This window comes from Cajanus cajan, chromosome 8 (genome assembly GCF_000230855.2).
Source record: "Cajanus cajan strain Asha chromosome 8, NIPB_CcT2T_4, whole genome shotgun sequence".
Classification (NCBI taxonomy): domain Eukaryota; kingdom Viridiplantae; phylum Streptophyta; class Magnoliopsida; order Fabales; family Fabaceae; genus Cajanus; species Cajanus cajan.
In genome coordinates this window covers 52886206-52909818 of record NC_138524.1, presented here as the reverse complement: position 1 = coordinate 52909818, position 23613 = coordinate 52886206, and the positions used below count along the sequence as shown (strand labels likewise).

Here is a 23613-nt window from a genome sequence, read left to right as displayed (position 1 = left end):
GCAGTTAACCCCATTTTTATTTTCAAGAATGTTCTTTTCCTTATTTTCCTTCTTTTCTACCAAAATTAAAGAACATATCTTCACCATTTTTTCTTTCTCCACTCCAATTTCATCGTAGTATAGCTTTTATAGTTATTATAAGTACTTAATTTCCAGGTATGATTTGGCAACTTCATCTTTACATGATTCAAAAGAAAAACATAAAAATGATACAAAACCAAATTTCATTTAATAATAGATATTAAAAAAATTACTAACAAAAAAAGGAAAATAAGTCAATTATAGGTAAGAAACAGAGTGATTTGGGGGGAAAAAGAGTAAAAGTAAATAAACAAGCAATAGTGCCTCCTGCATAAATCTCCTTCTTGACTGTAATCTACCGTTCTTTGAAGTGGGTCGACGACGCAACAAACTTGAACCCCTGAAGAAAAAAATCAATTTCCCCAAGATCCCATCAGAGCCAAAACTTAATAATCACCTCTAATGACGAAACCCCCATGAAACCATGACCTATAAATCACAAATCAAAACCACAATTAATAAAAAAAAATATAAGTTAAGGAAAAAAGGTGGAAATATCTGCGTATAGACCGTTGCGGCAATGGGAAGCACGTACGACAATCGGTAGAAGCTTGGGACCAAAATCAATGAGTTTAAGCGTTTCCAACGATACGGCGATTGGTAGAAGCATAGGATTGGTGGGGTTTTCTGATTTCTCTATGCTTTGATTCAATTGAAGGAGAAACTCGTATGACTTCGTCTTTCAAAAGGACCATGCACATGAACGGAAGGCAAATTCGAATGGCGGTATGGCTTGAGTTATCTATTCAAGAATCGTCTGAGAAAGAAACAAATGTTCTTCACTACAAGGATGGCACTCGAACGTCGAACTATGTTTAGGGTTTTCTCATTTCTTTGACAAGAGGGAGGCGCGCGAGTAGTTTAAGTGCAAAAATATTTTATTTTAGAAAAAAATAAGATTTCAGGGGAAAAATATTATTTAATTAGAAGAGGTTATAAACCTCTATAAATCAAATAAAAAAATTGCAGTGTTTTCACCTAATTTAATAACTTTAGGAGGTTTTTAAAACCTCTGCAAAATAACTTCTATTATTTAATATTTTTTTGTAGTGTAACTACCATGTACACAACTAGACTAAATGCAATTCCCAAAATAAAATTCAACTTTATCACTCAATATTTAAATATAATGATCAAAATAAATGAGGATATAAACATAAAGCCCTCAACCTGCCAGGCAAATGAAAAAAAAGTAATAAGCATGAGCTATTGTGAAGGTGCATGCAGTATGGATTTAATATTATTTTGCCAACAAAAGAAAAAAAATAACAATAAAGTGAATAAAAGTAAAATTAATGAAATGGCTTATGAAGCTAATCATGATATTGAGGAATAAAAGTATGGCTTAATGTAACAATGCCATATTATGATTTGCCATGGCAGCCTAAAACATGTAATAAAATTACACTAGAGAACATTTGAACACAAAATGCCTAGTTTTGAAGTGGCGTTAATTTTCCAAACTGTACAAAGCACATCCTTAACACTTTCTTCACAGGAAGTATAAAAATTTAAAAGGATACAAGTAATCTCAACTTAACAATAAGAAAGACAAAGTTAGGTATCAAATATGTACTATCTACTGATAAAGTTGATTAAATAAAAACTATATCACAAGCCATCAACATTGAAATAAGGTACGCTCCATGCAATGCTAAAATTGAAACCAACTATATAAATCCAACATGACTTAAAATTCTTGCACACTACAACAATTGTGCGCCAAAATTGCAATCAAAAGGAGGGAAAACAAAGGTTAGAGCATAAAAAGAGTGATCATAAAAACAAACAAGCAGGCTAAATACAATAAATTCATGGAGGAAGGAAAAATAGATTAAAAAAAATTCAAAGAAAGATAAAAAATTCATATCACATCATGTTTAATACCAGTGTCCCTTATCAGCATTGTTCTAACCCATTCTTTCTTTTAAAGATGAGTAGAATCAAGCAAAAATTGAAGGTATTACAGAAATCATTAGTCTCTATCCTTATCATTAAAACTCATGAAAAAGTGAAATATCCAAGACAAAATTGAAGTAATACAATAAAAAATTTGGATGGGTGAACCGAGAAAAAAAGTTATAATAGGGAAGAAAATGACTGAATTCTGATTGCCTGTGTCAAACATACAACACTACATAGAGACCTCACAATGTTCACGCATGCCCCACAACAAACAGTAAAACAATAATAGAATTGTGAAAAATTGTTTTTGAAAGCTGTTGAATCATTTGATTTTCCTTTATATTTATAAAAGATAAAATCTGACCACTTCTTGGGTTTCTTGGTAAGTAACACGAGTAACAAAATTCAAACACACAATGTGATAGGTCCCCCGTAACAGTAAAAACAAGAAGTAACAAAGAAAATAAATAATAGAAGATAGAATCAGAGTTTATTGCTCTGCCAAGGGAAGAGTCACCTTCAAACATAAGCGAGATTTCCGGAAATGAGGTTCCATCTCATAAGTGAAACGCATAACAAAGCAGAGAAGCGAAGAAAGCGACAAACAGAGTAGAGAAGCGATGAAATACCTAACAGAGAAGGAGGCGTCGTGGCCGGCGTCTTTCCCGAATGTCTGCTAGGGCAAGAGCTGTGTTACGGAATCTTTCCGGAAGGAGATGTGTTGTTTTAACTTAAGCTCACTGGTTCCTCTCTAATAGCGGTTTTATGAGCCCCAAAGTGAAAAAAAACTCATAAGCTAAATTCATGCCAACTTTAGACATTATTAAAACAAAAGATTATAAAAATTATAACTCAAATTATAATAAATATTTTGATAATAAATTTATTATATATTTAAATTAATTAAATATTTTTATCAAAAAAATTCATACAGATTTTAGATTTTATTTACTATGTTTTATAATCAAAAACATATTCAATATTAAATAAAAAATAATAAAAATTATAACTAAAATTATAATAAATTTTTTTGATATTAAATTTAGTATATATTAAAATTAATTAAATATTTATATTTAAGAAATTGTTACAGAATTAGATATATATTTTCAAGTTTTTATTTTATTAAATTAATTAAAAATTAATTATATTTTATCACTTTTTAATAAAGTGAGCGAATAATAATAAATTAACTAAAATTTTAAATAAAAGTGACTAAAAATATTATAATAAATAATTAAATTAATTAAATTAAATTTTATAATGGTTATTTTTTTAATGATGTTAAATTAAGTATTCTAATTATTTTACAATAAATTAAAATAAAAAGATAATAAAATATGTTAATTGATATTTTAAATAAAATATATTAAAATATTATAACCAAAAGAAATCCAGTATTATATCAAAAGATGAATAATTGATTTAGTATGTATATACCTAATTTTATTTAAATTATATATTGAATTTAATTTTTACATATGAATTTTTTATTACTGAAACAATTAAATTCTTTATTTAAATAGATTTATATTATAAACAATATAAATAGTCTATAACAAAAAAACACAATATTTTTTTTTAAAATAATGTAATTTACTCCGCCCACATACAGAAATCAATAAACGTACAAAGTAATCACATATATTTAAAATTAAATAGGTCAAACTAAAGTTTTTACTATAATATCTATTTAGTTTAAAAGTATAGGCTACAAGTTATTTAAAAAAAACTTATATTACACTTAAAATTGATTTACCTGAATAAAAATGAATAATAATATTAATTATTATTATTATTATATATATACTATAATATATTAAAAGATTGATCTATTTGAATAAAAAAGAATAATAATAATAATAATAATAATTATTATTATTATTATTATTATTATATTAAATTTATTATAATATATTGAAATTATATATACTTTTATTTTTTTTTTTAAATATTAAAATTATTGATTTATATAATAAAGTGAAATTTATAAGTTTTTTGAAAGATAAATTCATATTCTATTTACATACTTTATTATAATTTTTAAAAAAAATTATTACTAATATTAAACTTTAAAATATTAAAAGAAAAATAATGTACGCATTTTGTTTCTATATTGTATTAAAAGAAAAAACATATATAATAAAAAATGTGAGAAAAAGAAAATCTTAAATATTACCTACGGAAAAGATTTCGCAGGTAACATTCCGTAGATAACTCAATATTACCTACGAAAAAAATTCCGTAGGTAATATTTTGTAGATAATTAAATATTACTTACGAAAAAATTTCGTAGTTAATATTTTATAAATAATAACAGTTTTCTTGTAGTGAAAAAGATATGGTGATTTAGGTGATTAAGTGACTTATTTTAACATAAAAATTAATAGTGTTTATAAAAATAATTAAAATTAAATATTATATAAATTTGAACGATTAAAATTAATAAATTTCATTTTAAGAGACTAAAATCAAATACAGACAATTTTTTAAGGACAAAAATATATTTATTTCTTTTATATAATATTTTTCATATTATGGGAGGAGCCGCTAGGTAGCTTGAAAAGTGCACAATATAATCATGAACAGTGATTGATTACATAAATAAAAAAAAAAAGAAAAAAAGATAAGGGTTAAAAACAAGAGGGGAAATTTAATGTTATGAACAAATCCTCTGATATAAATAGCTAGCAGTTTCCGATTTGGATAATCAATTGTGATATTAGTAAACAAGCGTACCTTAGTTTGCTCATCAAATATTTAACAAGATTCAAGTATGTGACAGCAAGGATTTAGTCAAAGTCGAAAATTAATGTATATCACGGTACCTTATCACTTGTACAGTATTTAAGTAATGCATCCAGGGATTTTTACACTTTTAACTCCTAGTGACTCCATTGAGTTAAGCAGAACCTACATAAGAAAATTAAAAAAAAAACTTCAATATAAAAAGAAGGTACAAAAAATCAACAAGTAACATAGAAAAATAAAACATATACTAAAATCCAAAGGTATTTCCTTTTCACCATCACTACCTACACCTCTTTTTTATTTTTCTTTTCTTATCTATGTTCTTCATTTGATTCACTTGCTCACTCTAGAACTCATCTAAAGTGAGTTATGAATATCTAAAACATAAATTAAATCCCTCTTAAAACTACTTCAAACCAAACCAAGTAGCTAACGTAAAGGATATTCAAATTACTCCACGAAGCTATGATTATAAAAGGCCAATAAACTCGATCCTATATCAATTCCATCGAGATAAATAGTGTTTCATCCACTACATCGAGTGTATAAGATGTCACATAATTATAAATGAGAGATGAGTTGGATTAATTAAAATAAAAAGTTAATATAAGAAAAAAAAATTCACTTTGTTTGAATATATCAACTGTTTTCCATCAACCTCCTCCAACAATGCAAAAAAAGAAAAAATAAATAAAATATTTAGCAGAAACTTTAATGTGCACATGAAATAGAAAAATTGAATAGTGATACAGAAACACATGCATAAAGAATTTGGTTTACCAAAGACTAACCCAACTTTATCTTAATGTACAATACATTTGTCGCGTCTCCTTAAAGTTAGGTGATATCCATCAAATATAATCATCATTTGAAATTCTACATCTTATTGGTACCATCAACTGTTGCATGCTTTAATTACCTCGGAAACACAAAAATCAGAAAATCCAAGAAAACATAAAGTCAGTTTAGTCACATACAAGAAATAGAACAATGAATAAATCATTACAAAATTAAAACCCACAAATTCATTAACCAAAAAGATTACATTTTATCAAAAAAAAGAAAGCCAAGCTTTCTTTTCTTGACCTTCTCCCTCTCTTATGCTTTCTCTTTCCATAACACTTAGACACCATCAACATCTATCGGAGACTGACTGATATCAAAAAACCTATATACACAAAGTCAAGATATTAACATGCAAGAAATAGAACAATTGAATGAACCAACACAAAATTAAAGTCCACAAAATCATTAAGAAAAATATTACATTTATACGAGCTTTCTTTTCTTAACCCTCTTTTACGTCTCCTCTTCCCATATCACATATTTGACACCATGAACAGCTATTGGAGATCGATTGAAATCAAAACACCCATTAAAACATAAAACCAACTTATTGACATGCAAGAAAATAGAACAATTGAATGAACCAAGACAAAATTAAAACCCACAAACATAAACTAGAAAGATTTCATCTTTCAGAAAAGAAAGCAAACTTTCTTTCTTTTAACCTCTTTTATGCTTTCTCTTCTCTTACTAGTGCAAAAATCACTTTTAAAATCAGTTTTAAAATTGGTTAAAAAGAAACCAATTTTAAAAGTGATGCTATAATATTTTTGTAAATATTGTCATCATTTTTAAAATCGGTTAAATTTATCCAATTTTAAAAGTCTTTTAAAAAATGGTTCACCATCAACCGATTTAAAAATATATATCTGATTCTACTTTTAAAATTGATTCCTTTTTACCTGATTTTGTATGTTATTTTCAAAATTGGTTCCAAAAATAACCGATTTTATATGCTATCTACGTAATCGTTTGTTGAAAACCCGATTTTAAAATCCAAAAAAGCTTATGCACACCTCATTTTTGAATAGTGTCGTGTGTGCAAGAGAGAGAAACCTTCACCTTCTTAGTTTTTTGCTTCCTCTTCTCGTTCTTCTCTCGTAGAGCTTCAAAGGCGACTAGATTAATGCCTTTCAAAGAGGAACGGGTAGAAAAGGAGGTTCAAGGAAGACTGACAGATCTATGTTCCTCCGATTGGTGACACTTGTAATGCCCTCATCTCTAACATTCAGGAGCAGGTTTTCATCCTGGATTCAATTTTCTTCGACCACATCGTCAAGCGTGCCACACACACCGTTGTCGATCTCGCTAAAACGGTAAATCTATCTCCTCTCACTTTCTCTGTTTTCAATTTGGTGTTTTTGTACAATAATGCAAGTGTTCCATTTGATGCACGTGATTGTTTGTAGAGGAAGTTGTGAACATAATCGGTGAAGGAGGCACCATTCCAACTTTGATTAAGCATCTTCAAATGCCTCCTCTGTTTGAAATCAACCACCTCTAGAGGCCATTGCCGTTTGAGCACGAGGTCGAGAAAGCGAATGTTTTCATGCTTGGACTTCTTGCCATTGAGGTAATTTAGTTTCATTATTTCTTAGGAATTATTGCATCTCAAATTATTTATACCTTAGGTTCTGCAAGTTAATCTTGAAGTCTATGCTCACATTCGATATGATCCAAAGTCTTAGTTTAGAATTAGTTATTAGTTTGTTATATACTGGTGTTGGACCATTGGTTTCTTTACCTCACTCTTGTTGAAAGTCTTGTGGTTTACTACCCTCAAGGACACAGTGAGCAAGTATGTTACTTACGCCATAGTTCTAAGATAATGGTATTTTTCATTGCGGTTTTTGATGGAGCTTCTTTTGACTACTATATACATGCCTTATTGATGCCCTAATAGGATTCATTGTTATCTAAACCAAAAGAACATAATTATTTTGTAAGTGATGCAAGTTCATTTTGATCAAACTAAACAAACATATCCTAGAAAAGTTTTTGGACAATAAGTATCGAGATTGTGAAATAAGTTTGACTAAATTATGAATATAAAAGTTGAGTATTTGATGTTTTACATGGTTGAATGCTAAAATTGTTAGAACACTGGTTACAGGACAACCAAAGAGATATCTATTGATGACTGGTTAGAGTGTCTTTGTTAGCACAAAAAGACTGTTTGTTGGAGATTCAATTCTTTTATCATGTAAGGAATATATTTTTGTTTGAAACTTTTTGAATAATTTTTACCATGTTGCTGAACCAATTATTTTTAGTTATTTTTAGAGATGAAAAACAATAACTACTTTTAGGTATAAAGAGAGCTAATAAATAGTAGCCAACACTATCTTCATCGGTAATATCTAGTGACAGCATGCATATTGGCATATAAAAGTAGTGAAGAAAATTAGAAAGGATGCTTATATGCAGTATACAAAGTATTGATAACCTTGGATCATAATATTTATTAGCATTTAGAAATCGAAATTTGTCAGAAAAATAAAATGGTGTTTGCAACATGTGAAGCCACTTGTTCTAGTTGAGGACAAGTCACGACTAATGTTGCAGGTAAGTCTTTTTTTTATCAGTATGCAACTTACTAATGTCACAAAGCTAATGATAACTTTCTGTTATTTGCATCAATTCTGTGCAGATGAATAAACTATTTGACAGTATTTGATTCTTGAATTGAAGATGAATAATTCCAAAGCAAAAAATTGATAACAAAACAGCTATTGATTATAACAAAGAAGTATAAGAAATAGTTTCATAAATAAATTCTTGAAATCAATATTTCAAAACTTTGATTCTTGAATTGCAAATGAATAATTCTAGAATAGCAATTGAATATAATAAAGACAAATATGTTGAGGAGTTGTTGTCCTTAAGGTAAAAACATTCTTATAAATCCATTGGTAATATTCTTCTGTTAATATCTTCATGTAAGATATTTCTCTAATCTCTTTCATTTTGAGTATAGAAAGAATCACGTATACTTTCCCTTTTTTAAATGAGCGGGATGATCATAATGATCTTTAGAAAATTTTGAAATTCATTGACGTGCTCTTGACTTTCTTATCAGACATTTCTTTAGCAAAATCAAGATAGTAATAAATGACAGATTAAACTTATTTTCTTAAGCATCTTTATACATTTTTGCTTTTTGTTATTGGTCATGGTACTATTCCAAAAATCACGTTTTTCACCTTTTATAAGTGCATACATCATGACACAACACTAAATTTTATAAGTCCCATTTTTTTTAATTGCATTTTCTATGTTCTTTTTAATCTCTAGCTGGTGTCATGGATAGTTTTTATGTTATATTATAAAATAGTTCATACTTTTTTAATTTGTACTAATGGGTCTCAAAGTCTCGGTGGACCTAGACCTCCATTATGGGAGGAGGAAAACCCTTGATGTGGTCTGCATTATGGGAGGAGGAAAACCCTTGATGTGATCTTACACAGTGTTATAGATTTGTTGAGGTCTTTGAAGATAATTGCGAGTGTGAGGCTGTACCATTGCAAACATGGATGATATCCACGAGGTAATTTCATTTTAAGCTTTTGATTGCAATAAATTTTCTATTTTTATTTCCTTTATAACTTTTAGATTTTTAATCTTTTCATATTATTATTAATTAAATAATAATTACTAAAAATATTTTATTCAAATAATTTTTTTAATTTAAATGTTAAGCATCACTAAATAAAAACACCCATCTTCAAACAACATAAAGGAAAATTATATATTTCTAATTATAAAGTGAGAGATAAATTATGTGGAAGAAAAATTTAACCTCTACAAAAAATAAGTGAGAGACATAGAATAAGTTTATGTTTTTTTTTTTATTTTTATATATATTACTATGCTATTCCTTTTTTTTGTTTTTTTTCCTCTTTACGATAATGTATAACATGTATAACTTCTATACTAAATATATAAAGGGGATACCCATTTAGTAACCATCTCGGTCTCCATTTTTTTTGACTATTATATTCTTTTATTTAAAAAAATTAGAATTTTTTTAATCAAATTTAAGAACTTGAAACTAATGGATTAATTATAATACCAATTAAATCAATATATTTTTATTAATTAATTTTTATTTTTATTTTATTTTTAATAAAGACATGAAGTGCCTCGACCCACTAGTGTAGATAGTGTAGATTATGGTTGAGTTACTTATTTGTTTGCTTAAACTTGTTCAATGAGATATAGATTTGAATTTTAAATTTTGAACTTGAATTTAGAATAAATTATATTTTTTAAATAAAACTTAAAAAGATCATGTCTTAGTATCCGTTTTCAAAATAATTAGAAGCTGTGACAACATATATGAAGTTCATCATATTCTTTTAATATGTATAAGAAAATAAATTATTTTCTCTCTATATATATTAATGGTCCATTTATTTATTTTAAAAATATTTTTAAATAAAATAAATATTTTTCTATTTTTCTTTATGCATGCCTAAACCAAGTATTTTAAAAGTAAGTAGTTAAATAATTATTTTATAATATTTTTTTAAAAGTTTAAATAAATTGTTTCGATATCGATTATAGCATTCAATTTTATAGAATAATTAAATAAGTGAACTTTTGAATTACTAGGATTTATTTAATGCATAGAGTTTAAGTAAAATATCCAAAATCTTAAATTTAAACTTTAGAATCATTAATCGTAATTTTTACTAGTAAAAAAATTAGAAAGTTTTTATAAAAATTAAGTGCACTGAAAACAAAATTTATTTTTTATTTATGTAAATTTTTGAGAAGTTTATCTCATCAAAATATTATATAGCGAGATATTCATATATCACTATTATTTGTAATACTACTATTAACCATGTATATAGTGTTGTAATCATCGTTTGAATATTTTGGTTTATGTTGAACAACTTTTCAAAATACACGTAATAGGCAATATAAATTGTGATACAACCCGGTTTTTTTTATGTTAAAAAGAAGGGAAATAGATATAAAATCTAAACAAATTGATTGTCTAAAGTAAAATTACAAAATATAAACATTAATTAAAAATTAACAAGTAAAATTGAAATTTTAGTAAATTTATAATCTATACACAATTATATTTCATCCATCTACTTTATCTTTCACTTCAGGAAAAAATATTAATTATTCAATTAACAACTTTATATTAATTTAATTTTTCAAATCAAATCATTTATTTTTTTATTTTGAATGAAATCAAATCATTTACTTTTTTTTTTATAACAACTTTATATTAATTTAATTCTTCATATACAACATATGCAATCGAACCTTTTGTTTTAATGAATGTCCAGAATACGTACTAAAAATTGCAAAAAAATAATTGAATCTTTATTTTATTTTAACAAACAGTACAAACATTTGGAATTGCCGCTGAAGTTGAATACATTTTATTTTAACAAAGATAGCATATTGAATATGGACTATGTTGTGATGTTAGCTTTTAAAAATAAAAAAAACATGTTAACTATTCTTTAAAAGTATAAATTAATAATTATTTTATTTAATAATTATAGAAAATATAATAATATATATTGCCTTATAAATTAAATTATATATTATAAATATATTTGTTTGAGCCTTTTAATTTTTTTTTGTTTTTGAAATGATCATTATTAATCTATTTTTTATTTTAGTTCATGTAATAATTTATTCATTTTGAATAAGTTTTTTTTAAAAGAATTTGTAAGGACTAAACTAAATTTATTCATATATTTACAAAGACAAAAATAAAAAATAAATATATTACAATGACTAAAATAAAATAAGAATATATATAAATAAATGATAAATTTGACAAGAAATTCTAAAAATTAAGTTTATAAAGAAAAAAAAAATTGATATATCATAAAATCATAAATACATTTAAATAACAAAATTTAAACCTTGTAAATAAAAACGGTTAAATACCTCTTTTGGTCCCTTATAATGTTTTTTTTTTCAATTTAGTCTTACTTTAATTTTCGGTTTCAATTTGTTCCCCAATAATTTAAATCGTTCCAATTTGGGACTTCTGTTTAAATGATTTAAACAAAGTTAATTGGTGGTCACGTGGATGCCAAGTGGATGCCACGTAGATGCCACGTAGGTGATCAAAAAACACACGAATACAGCTGGAACCAGAACGGGCCGTTCTGAAACCAGAACGACCTGTTCTGGTCCAGAATTTCGTGAAAAAAAAAATCAAAATACAAAGTATTTCAAACACTAAATTTGGTAATATTGTTAATGAGGATTAATAACTTTAATTGTTAAACATTTGGGCTATACAGTATATCATTAAGGATGATGCAGTGTATTACTAAGGGCAATGGTAACAAGTTTTATTTCAAACGAAACAATAAGGGCTATACAGTATTTCATTGTTAGTTAAACTGAAGTGAACCACTTACTACCAAATTGACACTATACAGTCAAGGATAAAACGAAACAATATTTTTCCTTGAAGTCATTGACGATGTACACCAACAATAACAAGCTGTTCTTGAGGAGGTACAACCTGAATTTTTGTGGTTTACAGTTTTCCTTCAGCGTTACCTAGATGATTTCCTTTCTTAATAATTTTTTTGAATTTTTTAGTATATGTTATGTTTTGAATTTTTGTTTTCAGTTTCTGAACCATGTTTCTGTCTTTGAATTTATGATATATTATGAATTTTTATTTTCAATTTTTTAAATACATTGCAGCATTTTAGTCAAGATTTTGAACTGGATAAATTCAAATCACAGAAATATTTTGGAAGGTTTTATCTTATTTGATTTTTTTTTAAGTTTTATTCATAAATGAATATTAATTTATTGTATTTTTTATTTATTATATATTTATTAATATATATATATATATAATAAAAAAAATATAATAAAAAACATGGGTTCTGGAACGGGCCGTTCTGAATTTAGAACGGCCCGTTCTGAATTCAGAACGGCCCGTTCTGGCAGAACTGGCCGTTCTGCTTTTAGAACGGGCCGTTCTGGTTTCGGGGTTTTTTCAAGAATTTTGGTGTCCACATGCGCATCCACGTGGCATCCACGTAGATGCCACGTGACTAACAGTTAACTCCGTCTAAATTATTTGGACGGAAGTCCCAAATTACAACGATTTAAATTATTGGGGACCAAATTGAGACCAAAAATTAAAGTGGGACTAAATTGAAACAAAAAACATTATAAGGGACTAAAAGAGGTATTTAACCAAATAAAAACACTTAGAAGAGATTTTTAAAAAAATTAATTTTATAAATGGTATATCATAAAAATCAAAAACACATTTAAATAATTTAGATTTTAACCATGTTAAAAATAAAGGTAATTGTTAAATTTAAAAAATAAAAAGTAAAAACCGTAAGGGTTGGCAACAACGCCACCTACGACACCATCCTCCAGATCATTTTCGGTAGGGAAAACGTTCCTCCAAAGCCATCGCCCCGTGTCAAGACCTCTGAAGGAAGGGTTGGCAAAAGAGGGCGCACAGTTGCTGGAAATCGCAACGGAGGAAGACGAATGTTCTTTTTTTCTTTTTGTAACTATTATTCATTATTTCTTCTGTTGTTTTTTTTTTGCAACTCCTTGAACTGAAGATAATGCTATCTGCAAGGTACTTCTCTAATTATGAGGTTAGTATCTTTTTTTACTAAGTTGGGCTTGTGAAAATTGACAAGTATTGATTGCTCAAACTTGATGAATCTTTATGAATACACCTATGATTTTGGCTACAGATTTAATTAGGTATATAACATACAAATTTATGTTTCTTGATGAACTTATGGTTCTTCATACTTTTGTTACAAATCTCTGTCTTGATTTAATTTCTTCTTGATTCAGATTGTTGGGTTAATTTCAACTCCTTGGGCTCAAGAAAATGCTATGTACAAGATATTTCTCTAATTGAGAGGTAAGTATCTCTTTCGTTTAAATAGGGCTTTGACCATAAAATTTGTCATAAATTGTTTGAAATGTTTTTTTCCTGTTTCAAGACGGCAACTTACTATTTATTTATAGGCAACGTCATGTCATGTATCAATTATGTTTTGCCTTCTGGACGGAGTGATTTGCCCAGTTTAGCTTGACTAGTGTTAATTAAATCTAATCAATACTCGATCAATAAGATTATTTTTCTATCACATGTATCTTGTAAATATACTTGGATTCAATAATTGAGGATTTGAATTTGCCACATTTGGGTGGGATTTGATGTCATGCATATTCTAAAATAGAATTATTTGATAAAGTGACAATATAATGAGCACATTGTTAGAATAGCTTGTTTAGGAAGTCTCTTAATATTTAAATATTTTACTGTACTTCTCTGACTGTATTTTCGCTGGGTGTATTAGCATAGGCTTTTAGGTTTTGTTTGGATTTGAGGATGAAAAAGAGGGAGTGGAAAAGGAGGGATTTGAAGAAAAAGTGAATGGAAAGTGAGGTTGTTTGGATTAAGGGAAAGTGAGTGAAAAGTGTAGAGAAAGTTTGTGAGTGAATTGATTGATGTGATAGATAAAAATAAATTTTTTAATTGATAATTGTGTAAGATTACTATTTTGCCCTTAAATTAAAAAAAGTTTATAATTATTATAATTAAAAGATAAATATATAAATTTTAAATAAAAAAATTATAAAATATTAAATATTAAATATATATATTGTACTAACCATACTTCGCACCCGGGCTCCGAGCCCGGACCAACAATATAAAGGCATCCCCGGCACACACTAAGCAGTGTCAGCCCGGCATTCAGAGCCCAGAATTTGGGCAGATCACGCCCGAACCCGGGGATCTCGCCCCAGACCGAAACCGCCCTCTAATTACGCTATATCATATCATAATATGCCATATTATAGCATATCTCATCTCAGGCCTAAGGCCCAAGGCAACCCTAAACCATCTCAAGGTACGTGCATTGTATATATGAGACTATTATTCGTACAAACCCTAACTTTGGCATCGGAGTCTCTTTAGCAGGTACCACCCCCATCTTGGAGCACCAGCGTACCAGTGAAGGAGGCTCGTCGATCTTACCCAACGGATCGTCTCTACGACAGATTTCCGGTAAGAATATTTGGCGCCACCGTGGGGCCAATCAGACCAAGCTCTTATCGGCCACCTGCATGGTTTCTACCAGAAGCCACATTAGACGAGCCACAGACAACACAAGCAATTCAACTACAATGGACAGCGACACTGCAGCCCTAAGGCGGTTGATCGACCAAGTCGAGCAGATGCGACGACAGCACGATGCCGACCTCCAGAATATGCGTGCCCAGCACGAGAATGACCTCGCGGCGATGCGCACCGCCAACGAAGCAGACCTCGCGGCACTACGCGCCGAGAACGAGCGCATTCGCGCCCAGCTCCCTCGGCATCGCCCCGACCAACCTCCACACGACAGCGACGACCATGAGGAAGAGGCACATTCAGCCTCCCATTCCCGAGCAACGACCAAGGCACCAACCTCACGACCCGCCACGCACCGGTCTCATGCGTCAACGCACAGATCGGGGCAGGGTACAAGCAAGGCCCCCACTCATGTCTCTGAGGGCCAAGAGCCCTTCCGTCGTCATCCCTTTGTGGATGGCATCATGGAAACTCTGCTACCCCGTGGATGAAAGCCCCTCCACCTCGACCGTTACGACGGCACTACGGACCCCGACGAGCACATCGACGCGTACACGACCCAGGTAAACCTTTACACTAACAGTGACGCTATACTGTGCAGGGTTTTCCTGACTTTGCTCAAAGGACCCGCGCTCCATTGTACACCCAGCTACTAGCCAGGTCCATTGACAGTTTTGCCATCCTGGTGCGGCGATTCACGGCACAATACGCCACCAGCCGACCTCACCACACGACCTCGGCCGCCCTAGCCAACCTTAGGCAGAACGACGACGAGCCCCTACGGGCCTTCATGGAGCGCTTCTCAAACATCTCAGTCCGGATCCGAAATCTAAACCCGGAGGTTGCCCTACACGCCATGCTCATGGCACTGAAGTCCGGATCGTTCGTCGATAGCCTATGCCGCGACGCTCCCCGTGACATGGATGAACTACCTGCCCGTGCCGCCGGATACATTTAGATGGAGGAGCACTCGGCTTTCCGTGACCAGATTCGCGGGAAAGGCCTTGCCAAACCAGAACAGGGTCACAAGGATAAGATGAAAGTCAACAACGACAGCCAGGACAAACAGAGGTGGGAGGTATGACTTTTACACTCCCCTGAACGCCCCAAGAGTCAACATCTTGGAGGAAGCCAGCAACAGCAACCTGCTAGCCCTCCCACCACCCGGCCACACCCTGAACAGTGCTGACAAGTCTAAGCACTGCCGGTACCATAGGAACTACGGCCATACCACGAACGAGTGACGCACACTCCGGGATCGCATCGATGAACTTATCCAGGCAGACCACCTCGGCCACTACATCCAACGACAGTCAGGCTCCCGCGGCGGCTCTGGGGGCCGAGGACGCGGAAGAGGCCGCGGATCAGGAGCTCGCACAAACCTACCCACAGGACCCCAGCAAAAGTCCAATGGCGCAGTACAGGCTGAAATAAGCCAGGAGACAGAATCAGCCCCCTTGCGGGGAATAATCAACACAATTGCAGGCGGCTTCGCCGGAGGAGGTGCCAGCAGTTCATCCCGGAAAAGACACCTCCGAAGCATCAACTGCGCCCACTCCACTAACTCGATCGCACACAAGAGCTCGCCTCCGATCTCTTTCTCTGAAGAGGACTACGCAGGAATCAGCCCTAACCAGGATGACCCCATGGTCATCACGGTAGAAATCGCCAATTGGGAAGTCCTAAAGACGCTTATCGACCAGGGGAGCTCGGCCGACGTCCTGTACTGGCCAACATTTCTCAAGCTCGACGTTTCCCACTCTCTCATCCAGCCGCATACAGAGCCCCTGGTTGGCTTTGCCGGCGAACGAGTCCACACCCGTGGATACGTGGACTTGCTAACAACCTTCGGGACGCCTCCGGACACAAGAAGAATCATGGTTCGGTACCTCCTCGTGGAGGCCAACACCTCCTATAACATCATAATCGGGAGGCCGACCTTAAACCATCTCGGTGCAGTGGTGTCCACCCCGCACCTCACCATGAAGTTCCCAGGAAACGACGGAAAGATTATCTCCGTCAGAGCAAACCAGAAGACAGCTCGGTAGTGCTACGCCGAAAGCCTGAGGATCTCTGCGTCCGGCAAGGAGGGCAAGAAGAGTCCCCCCACCACATGCCCTTAAATTCTAATTTCCCATTTGTACAAGCGAAACCGTGCACTCTTTTCCCGCCTCAGTCATAAACTGAGAGGGTTTTTAACGAGGCACGCAGTTTTATTTAATAATACCATCTTTTTCGCTCACTCATGGCTTTTATTTAACTACTGCTTTATCAACCACTGTAAAAACGAAAATTGAACCACCATAATCCAATCGCGCGCACAAATGAAAGGTCGAGTTCGAACCTAAGACATGTGAACATGCAAACCCGAGGTCGAATACGAACCCCGGTATCCCTGCTAAAGGTCGAGTTCGAACCTAAGACATGTAAACAAGTAAACCCGAGGTCGAGTACGAACTCCGGTATCCCTGCTAAAGGTCGAGTCCGAACCTAAGACATGTGAACAAGTAAACCCGAGGTCGAGTACGAACCCCGGTATCCTTGCTAAAGGTCGAGTTTGAACCTAAGACATGTGAACAAGTAAACCCGAGGTCGAGTACGAACCCCGGTATCCCTGCTAAAGGTCGAGTCCGAACCTAAGACATGTAAACGTATAAACCCGAGGTCGAACACGAACCCCGGTACTCTTGCTAAAAGGTCGAGTCCGAACCTTAATCATTTATGTCTAAACTCGGGGTCGAGTACGAACTCCGGTACCCTTGCCAAAGGTCGAGTTCGAACCTTAAAAATGTAAACCCGGGGTCGAACACGAACCCTGGTACTCTTGCTAAAAGGTCGAGCTCGAACCTTATTTCAATCACTCACGTCCAAACTCGGGGTCGAACACGAACCCCAACATCGTCACCTAAAGTCGATCCCGAACTCATTTAAGGTCGAGTTCCGAACCTTAAAACAAGTCCACGTTGTGACACGCCCAATTTCCAAAGGGATCATGAACAAAAACCCGGGGTCGCGCACGAACCCCGGAACCTTAATGAGCAGTCAAGACCGCTGCACAAACACGAGGACAACGAAAAACCTCAAGAAGGAACCTTAATCATCCGAGGTCGAATACGAACCCCGGTATCCTCAATAGAGGTCGAACACGAACACACAAGATCGACGCAGGAATGCGAACCCCAATACTTACTCAAACTGTCTCGCCAGGATTCCAAATACAGACCCTAAACACTCCCACCTAAGGCCAAGTAGGCCTCGACACCATCGTTTCAAGGCAAATGCGCACCTCAGCCAAACTGCGACATGCCCAACCTCCAAGCCAAATGTGAACCAAACCCGAGGACGCGCACGGACCTCAACACTCTCGCGAGAAACTAAGTCCAAACCGCGAATCATCCACGCAAATACATAAAGCCGGGATCGAATACGAACCCTGACGGACACACCACGGGTCGAATATGAATCTCAGTAAAGTTACCCCGAAAGCAAACACAAACCATAAGCGCATCCAAAGCCAAAAACTGATTCGATCACCACGCACAGAAAACATACAATAAACCCAAGCGGAGACCTCAAAATAGGCAAAAGAAGAAGAAAAATGCGTACATAAACGCAAATTTACAATTAGTTTGGTACATGAACCAAAAAAAAGAGACAAGAAACAAAATTACAACAGGCAGCCTAGGCGGAGGCATTTTCACTCGAGCTATCAGTGACATCGTCCTCCTGAACCAGCCTCCCAGAGCGGACCACCTTCTCCACATGCATGGAGGAAAGGTCGGACCCAGGAGCAAGAAGCCGGGCCTGACGAGCAGCTTTCTGAAAGCCCCTCTTATGCTCCGCCACGAGGGAGCGCTCCACCTCGCCGAGCCGCTCTTCCACGACCGCCTTCCCCGCCGCTAGCTCTCTAAGCTCCTCCCTCAAAGCGGCAATCTCGTCCTCTCGGCCGCCTAAAATGGCCTCATTACGAAGACACTCCTCAGCTGCCGCCGCCAATTCACCCTTGAGGGAGGTCACTTCGTCCTCCAAAGAGCGGGTCCGATTGCGGGAAAATGCGGCGAGCTCCTGCAACTCCCCTACCCGGGAAGCGTACGCCTCATTGGACCGCAGAGCAATCCCAAGAGATTTCTGCACCCGTGCAAGGTCCCCGCGCAAGGTTCGGGACTCAGCCTCCCGCTGCTTCGCCTCGTCAAGGGTTGCGCTGAGGGTTTTGTTGTCCTCCCTCAGGAGCTTGTTCGCCTCTTTCCACGGCTGAAGCCAGCCCCTCACCTTGGCTAGCTCCTGCGCCTGCTTCGCCAGCTCCTGCTCTCGCTTAGCAAGCTCCTGCTGCTGCTGATCCCACTTGAGTTTCCAGTGGCTCACTATGCCCATCAGCCTCCACAACATGACCTGGGCAGCATCAAAACAATCCACCGGTCCAATCCTGTCGATCAGTCCCTGGTCATCGGAGCTCAACGAGCCTGGAGGGAAGAACCTCTCCGCGGTAACCCCCGCACTCCACAACGAGACCATGTCGGCGGACACGCTCATATGATCCAGTCGTACCATATCCATCCCCTTCCTGAAGCGATGGGACAGATATTGGGTCCGAGCCGGCCCCTGCGACGCCCCTGCCTGCGACATCGACCCCGCTACAGAAGGCGATGCCCCCCGCTCGCCACCTAAGGGGTCCACCTCAGGAACCCCCGATTCCACCTGCAAAAACCAACCTTACGTCAAAACCAGGCACGGCGACATACGAGAAAGCCATAAAAGCGACAAAAGTGAAAGGATCAAGCGCACCCGAACAGTTTGGGTGTCCAGCTCGGAGGCCTGCATCTCAGGCTCAGCGGCATCCTTCGTCTGCACCTCAGACCCAGAGGCGTTTCCTGTCTGCAAAAAGCCACCCAAATCAAATAACCGAGCAACGTCACGAAAGTCAAGGTGAACGTTCGAGAAAGACACTACTCACCACCTTGGCAACCCGGACAACCTGCTCAGCGTCCTGGGCCTAGAGCTGTCAAAACGGGCCAGCCCGGCCTATGTGGGTCGGCCCACTTTGGCCCACCTTAAAAACGGGTCAACCCAACCCGGCCCACTTTTTATTTTGTCAAAATTTTTATGGCCCGGCCCAGCCCACCACGGGTTGGTGGGTCAAACGGGCCAGCCCACCAACCCACCAAAAAAAAAAAAATAACACGGGAATTGAACTTACTCCAGTATGTGCGTTTATGAATTTCTTTTTCTTTTTTCCCTGTCACTTCACCTCCCTTATATATTTATTATAAATTCAACTCCTTAATAATGAATCAAAATCATTGTAGAGGGGCACCTTCGTGTGAAGCGGAATCAGTGAAACTGAAGCAGTGAAAATGTGAAACAAGTCTTCGTGAAGCACTGCGCGTGGTCCCGTACTCCCTCCCTTAGTGTGTGAAACTGAAGCAGTGAAAGTGAGCCTTCGTGAAGCACTGCGGGCTGCGGCGTGGTACTCCCGTTTCCTTGCTACTGCTAGAATAGGGTTTTGATTTTTTTACTGTTTTTATTTTACAATTTGAACTTTAGTGATTGTTGGGCTGGGCTGGCTGTTCTGTTTCAAAAAAAAAAATAAGTGGGCTGGTGGGCTGTCCGGCCCACCACGGGTTCATCCCAAGTGAGCCGGGTAAAAGTGGGCCGGGTTTGAATTTACCCACTTAACATAAAACTGGTATTTATTTTGGCCCGGCCCGGCCCGTTTTCAAGGTGGGCCGGGTTGGCCCACGGGCCACAGCCCATTTTGACGGCTCTACCCGGGCCTCCACCCCAGCCACCCCAACCCCGCCCTGCATAGGAATCTGGAATGCCTCAAGAAACTAAAACAAACATGCAAAACACAAATATCCCACAAAAATACTCACCTTAGCATCCTGCGCAGCAAGCCCAGCACTTTGTGCCGCCTCCGCCACAACCGCCGGAGCAGCCCCCTCGCTCGGAGGGCTAGCTATAAGGTCCACGGCTTCCACAACCCGGGGGACCGCCCTTTCGGTATCATGAAAGGCGGAGGTCCCCCCGACTATATCCTCCCCTCTCTTCCTCTTCCAGGGCAGCCTGCCAGAGAGGAACATCCTCCTCCGGAGGCTCAGGGACCTCGAGCTCAGTAACATTGTAGCGATGCTTAAGCTGACGCCACAAGTTTTTACCCATAATGCCTGCAGAGATAAAAAAAAATGAAGAACGTTAGTAGAAGGCAATCACACAGGCCCTGGTAGCCTGCCAGAACACGCGATACTCACTCTCTAGGCCCCTCTCCCTGTAAGGCGAATTCGCAAGCGACAAAACGAGCTTGCAATCCAGCGGACGAGGGAGCGCGACAAGATTTTTAAGGGCCGCCTCCTCCGCGGCCGTCACCTTCAAATCCCCCAAACCGTGAAACCTAGACAGTTTGGGGCACCAATAGAACGGAAACCTCGGCAAACCACCGAAGTAGAACGCCCCGTCTTTCAGGGGGTCAACACCCACAAGAGCGATCCCGAAAAACTCCTGCTTGAAATTCTTATATGACTGGGAGTAGGGAGTAAACAAACCCCCACCCCTACTCCCACTCAAAGACAAAATACCATAGGGCGGAGCGCCCATTTTCAACTGATAAAAATAAAGAAAGACGCGCAGAGATACCTCTATACCTAGAACTGTACACAGGACCTGAAAAGCCCTCAGAAAACCCCAACTATTGGGATGCAACTGACAAGGAGTCGAGTTGATGAAATTCAAAAAGTCACACTCAAACTGAGTGAAAGGAAGACAAACACCCAAATCCCTGAAAAAACATTGATACACATAGAAATGGGGGGGGATCAGTAGATCTCCCCATGTACACACCCTCATCGGCCTGGCAGGGCTCAAGCCGAATCATATGAGAGATTGAAGGATCGCAAATCCTATACGTCCTCCGAAGCGCATTCACCTCAAGAAAGGAGCAAAAAATGCTCTGCGCTTCAGCCACCTCAGGCTTAACCCAGTCATAACCAGGAACGCCTGGCTCCGACCCCATTTGTGGCAGCGGGACAGCCTCCTGGGCAGTAACCCTTCCGGCGGTCACCGCCCTATCACGCGCCTTGCCCCCGGCAGACCTAGAAGACCCTATGGCACTTCCACCAGCCATTAAAAAAAAGAAAGAGAAAGAGGGAAGGACACCCAGGAAAGATCCGAGAAAAGGAGAAAAGAAATGAATAAAAAGGAAGTACCTGGTACTCCTCCCTAGAAAACGAGCCTAACAAGAAAAAGGTTACCGGAAAAGACGCCGGAAACACGAAGAAGAAGGAAGACGAAAGAAAGCAAAGGGAACCCTCTCGCACTCGAGACGCCAAAAAGAAAATGAAGAAGTAAAGGCGAAGAAGCGCGAGGAAAAGAAAAGCGAAAACTCCTATCAAAATTCAAAACTGACGCGACACGTGTCAACCAAAGGGCGCACCTGACGACGCATTTATTACAAAAACCATCATCACGCAACCGTCACTGCCCTTAACACGTCACTCAAACGTCTCCAGGATGCGAACAGCCGCAACACGTGGCGGCCCTCCAGTTAGCGTACGCGCAAAGCCACTCTCCCCTCTAACGAGCCCGATTTTAACTCTTCGACCAACGGCCTTCAGAGCTCGGGGGGCTAGTGTACTAACCATACTTCGCACCCGGGCTCCGAGCCCGGACCAGCAATATAAAGGCATCCCCGGGCACACACTAAGCAGTGTCAGCCCGGCATTCGGAGCCCGGAATTTGGGCAGATCACGCCCGAACCCGGGGATCTCGCCCCAGACCGAAACCGCCCTCTAATTACGCTATATCATATCACAATATGCCATATTATAACATATCTCATCTCAGGCCTAAGGCCCAAGACAACCCTAAACCATCTCAAGGTACGTGCATTATATATATGAGACTATTATTCGTACAAACCCTAATTTTGGCATCGGAATCTCTTTTGCAGGTACCACCCCCATCTTGGAGCACCAGCGTACCAGTGAAGGAGGCTCGCCGATCTTACGCAGCGGATCGTCTCTACGACAAATTTCCGGTAAGAACATATATATATATATATTAAATATTAAATATTAAATATTAAATATATATATATATATATTAAATATTAAATATTTAATATTTAATATATATATATATATAAATTAAATATTAATATTAAATAATTATATTTAATTTAAGATATTATATATTAAATATTAATATTTTATATATATATATATAGCATAATCGATTATGCTATATATATATATAGCATAATCAATTATGCTTTATATATATATATAGCATAATTGATTATGCTTTATATATATAGTATAATCGATTATGCGATTATGTGATCAAGCATAATCGATTATGCTTCAACATAATCGATTATGTAAGGCCATAATCGATTATGTATCGTTGCATAATTGATTATGTTTCTTTTGTATATGCTTTTTCCACTGCATAGCACACTATGCATGCATGTGAAGGGGTATTTCTAGGTTTTCATAAATCTTATGTGGCTTTCTTCTCCTTTCTTCGCTTTTGTGCGAGGACGCGAATCATGCTTCTCTTCCCTTTTCTTCGCTTTTTCGTCGTCGCAAATTACTGGAAACGAACAACAAGTTTCTTCGCTTTTCTTTGCTCATGAACAGTAAATTCCTGGAAACAAACACTATCTTAGTCCCTGCAACTTTTGTATTTCCAAAATACTATCCTCATATATAATAGAAATATTCAGATCAGTGTAGTACTCTTTTGCCTATCTGTCTCAATATTCAAGCTACGTATGATAATAATGCTATAAAACTTGCCTTGATTTTTTTTTTTAAAATGGATGTAAGTAGCTATGCATACCACTCCTACTACCCACCGCTTGATATATTGTTTCAATGCAAAGATTGTTTTTATTTCATTTAAGTTAA

At 36.3% G+C, this 23613-nt stretch overlaps 1 long non-coding RNA gene across 1 annotated transcript; it reads right to left on the bottom strand.

Moving 5' to 3' along the window:
• Nucleotides 1-207: 207 nt before the first annotated feature.
• Nucleotides 208-1057, bottom strand: LOC114915254 (uncharacterized). The gene is made up of 2 exons (XR_003803205.2): nt 617-1057; nt 208-510 (listed from the first exon to the last, which is right to left on the bottom strand). It is a non-coding gene; the product is annotated as an uncharacterized LOC114915254 (long non-coding RNA).
• Between the last annotated feature and the right edge of the window lie 22556 nt (nt 1058-23613).